Source organism: Cynocephalus volans, chromosome 6 (genome assembly GCF_027409185.1).
Source record: "Cynocephalus volans isolate mCynVol1 chromosome 6, mCynVol1.pri, whole genome shotgun sequence".
NCBI classification, from domain to species: Eukaryota; Metazoa; Chordata; class Mammalia; order Dermoptera; family Cynocephalidae; genus Cynocephalus; species Cynocephalus volans.
This window is the reverse complement of record NC_084465.1, coordinates 32,031,484-32,035,869: the sequence shown is the minus strand read 5'-3', so window position 1 is coordinate 32,035,869 and position 4,386 is coordinate 32,031,484.

Here is a 4,386-nt window from a genome sequence, read left to right as displayed (position 1 = left end):
GAGAGAGAGAGAGAATGAAAGAAAGAAAGAAAGAAAGAAAGAAAGAAAGAAAGAAAGAAAGAAAGAAAGAAAGAAAGAAAGAAAGAAAGAATGATCACGATAATTTGTTGAACTTTCAAAAGGAGAGAACAGAACTGTGGTTACTAGAGGCAGGAAAGGGGGAAGAGGAGGCTAGCAAGAAACTTGTAAAAGGCCACAAACAATGATTACGTCTTGTAATGGTGAATATACCAATTATCTTGACTTGATCATCACATATTGTACATAGGTATTGATATTCAACCCTGTAACCCACGATTACGTATAATCAATTATGTTTCAATAAAAAAAAATTAAAAACATTTTTTCAGACTTTGGTTCCCCATGAATAACTGAAACTGCAGGAAGTAAAACTGTGGATAAAGGGGACTACTGTATTACTTTATACATTTAAGTGGAATTCAGTGGGGGTGGGGGTGGCATTCAGAGTTATAATCCAGAAAAGAATTTTGCTCTATTTTCTACATATGTACCTTAATGTTATCTCAAAAATACGTAAAATATTTTGATGTACTCAGTAGCTTGAACCGAAGATTATCTGACGTCTTTTCTCTCTTGAAGAGAAAGAGTGAAAAAGTACAAAATGGTTTATTGAAGAGGACTAGCAATTCTACAGTTAAACTTAAACATATAAAAATGTATTCCTATTTCTAAACAGTTTAAACTAACTCTCATATATAAAGAATGAAGTTAATAAATCCATGTATCAAATGTAAGTCACCGATTTTATTTCAAATTTGATAAAAAAGAAATTTTCAATGTCTCATTCCTCTATTTTGTAGGCTAAGTAGAAAGTAGTATGAAATTTCTATTTTCAATATTGTACATCTAGTGAGTCAACACAGGGCAATTGCTACATAGGTAGGATGTCCGTATAATTTATTGTTCAAATTGGGGCAGTTTTGAGAATTAGAATGTGCACTACTAACACTCACACTAGGGCAATGGGTGTAAATTATGACTGTTCTCAGCAAACCAGAATACCTGGTCACCCCATAGACAGATGTAAGAGAAGTACATTTTTCCCCCATGGTTTTTGTGTCCTAGAGGGAAGGGAATTTCCAGAATAGTATGGAAGAACCACTTCCATCTTTCTCTTTCTTTCTTTCTTTCTTTCTTTTTTTTTTTTCTTCTGCATCTTATCTTATTGCTCCCAAGAGAAGGAGGAATGGCTTTGCTGATTGATGAGTTTAGGAGAAGAACCTGGGTTTGCAATCTCCAAGTAAAACTATTGCCAAAGCAATCAATACAGTGCTTGCTATTTCTGAAAAAGAAAGATTTCCCGAAATCTGTTGCAGATGTTTCTGATATTATATAAAAAGATAATTCTTTGCTTCTTAATTCTAATTTTAAATGCCCATATGGATTTCTGGAAAATTAGTTTTAAACATATCCCTCTCCTCAACACAGCTTGTTCTACTGCAAATCTTTTAATAATTTTCAGATAGAATGTTCTTTATAAAGGAGGTTTTTTTCCTCCATTTTACATATCATCAAAGGATGCCTTCTCTGTTCCTGAGAATCCTCTGTTTAATTTTTAATAAATAAAGATAATTAGATCTAAATTGAACTCATGTCTTTCAGTATTCATTAACAGTGCTTTAATTAGGTAATAAATCAAGTTCCATCTACTTTATTTTGTATATTTTGAGCTACATTTCTTATTAATTTATACTTAAAGACACTATAGAGGTCTTGCACAAGTTTTGAACCTTTTCTTTAATTATGTTTTCTCTTTAATTATGCTGGTAACCAGAAATACATCTGACTTTTATATATTAATCTTATATTCAGTTGGCTACCTGTTAAACTCTCCCATTATTTCAAATAGTTTATAGATTCTTTTGCATTTTCTATGTAAACAATAATGTTTGAAGATGACAATTTTACTTTTTCCTTTCCAATTCTTATTTCTTTAAAGGAAAGGGGTATAAATGGATTTATGTTATTGTAAAGTTAGTACATTTGCGAAGTGTGGAGTGTAAAATATGAAGTGGGAAGTGTGAACTGAAAAGTGAAAGCAAAAGTGTCAGTTATGAAATGTAAAGTGTGAATAGAAACAATATTGGCTGTGAAAAGGCATTGATTTAAGTGATTATATTGTTAGTTCCAGAACAATCAATAGCAACATCATAAAAAGAGGTATTACTAAGAAGCCAGTATATAAATTAAAATGGAATGACATTAAAAAAATTCAATTAGCCCAAAAGAAGACAGGAAAGCACAATAAATTAGCAAAAAGAAAAGATCCAAAAAGAAAATAAGTAGCACTATTATAAGTTAAAATCAACTATACTAATAATTATATTATGTGCAAATGGACTAAATACACAAGTTAAATGGCAGAAATTATCAGACTAAATTTAAAAAGCAATGCTCCACTATATGCTGTCTATAAGATCTAGTTGTATGCTTTGAATAATAAAAATGGCTTGAAAAAAGAATAAAATTTTAGCAAACACCGTGTGGAAAGAATTCACTACATTTAAAAATTCATATAACTCATAATGCATAATTTTGTCACGGTAGTAGAAGTTTGTTATAAAATGCATACTGGAACCGACTAGTGACAAAGACAGATGGTGCATCATTTGTAGACACAGAAAATATGATTAAAATCACCTAGAAAAGGAAACTTGTAACTGGATTTTACTGAAGCACAATATTTTGGATTTTTACCCCTCTGTCTCTAAAAAGTTTAATGTGATATGACATTTAACAAAGGTTTTCTCACAAGGATGTACCCAACATGTGCAGTCATGACAAGAGAAAGGCAAAGAATAATATTTGTGGAGAGTGGGCCTCTTACATTCCCGCTGAACAACAGACAAGATGAAGAAAAACGTTTACTCTTCCTTTTTTGGGGAGAAGGGGAAGAGCCATAGTAAGATCCCATGGTTAGGTAAGAGTGAAGGGATTGCAGCTATCTATCATGACTTAGAGATTCCTCTGGTGCCATAATATACATTTTACACAAAGCCAGTGGTCTCAATAATATTGAATTTATTCAAAAGAGTAAATTATCATTCACATTTGTTGATTAAAAAATTCAATGCACAGATAGCCTATGACTTACTCAAGTTTGTTTACAAACCTGCATGTTTCAAGAGTTGACATGATTTTGGTTGGAGTTTTTCCTGCATTTAATACATTAAAGACAGCAAGAACTATATAAGAAATACAGTAATGTATGACTCTTAAAAAGAGACTTAGTTTAATTACATTAGAGGAAAATCTGTGATTCCTTTATTTTAAAACATGTATATGATAAAATAATTTTAATACACAAGTTCATATTGCTTTCAGGGTGAGATCTCATTGGTTGGAATGCATAAACTATTAGACAGTCCTTATATTCAGGGAAGATTTTTTGGCACTTTTTGTCCTAATTAGAAGAGATTAAAGAGCCAAGTTTCATTTGGGATTTAACTGCTGAAAGTACAGTTTAATTTCTTTGTGGGAAACCATGGAGTTAAAGAATTAACTGGTTTTTAGACTTATTTATGTACCAGAGAGAAGATGATAGCACCACAGTTCATAATCAACAACAGGTAATTGGTATCTGTACCTGTTTTCTATTTCCATCTGTGCTAGCTCTCTGTTTTAAAAGCAAGCAAATATGTGAGCAAGCCTTTGAGGCCAGTGCATTTCAAATTGCATAGGTATTACCAACTGTGAATACATTTTTTTTCTTTTTGTTATATTTAAAATTTGTTAAAAATGCCAATATGTGTTCATTTTTAACTGGGCATGTTCTTGGAGTCACTCTTCCTGTAATAAATAAGGAAATATGGCAATCCATTCAGACTTTCTTTCCTACTTTCCCTTACAGCCAAAGGATTTTCAGTACAGGATGGTTTGGGTCAGTGTACTCAGAGTTATACAAACCAGAATGGCAAGCAGGTAGAGTTTGCATAGCTGAAGATTTGTGCAAAAGTTTTTACAGTTTTTACTCACTGGATTTTTCCTTGGCATTTTAAGTAAAAAAAACAAAAACAAAAATAAAAAATTCATCTTTCTTCCCTGGTTTAGAAGAAACTATAAATTAGGCCTAAGTATTAATAAACTTCATAAGTCCTTTTTCAAACTTAGACTTTAAAATGTAATCCCCTCACATCTGTCTATAGGGTGACCAGACTTCTGGTTTCCTGAGGACAGTCACAGTTTACTCCCATTGGCCTAGTGTGAGTGTTGGTGCACATTCCAATTCTCAAAACTGTCCCAATTTAGACAATAAGTTATATTTATTATGTACTGTAAAACTAAAGGGACATTTGACTTCATCATGTACAATTTTGTTCCTTCTCACTTTTAAGGAGACTGCTATAGCGCTGAAAACTACAGGCC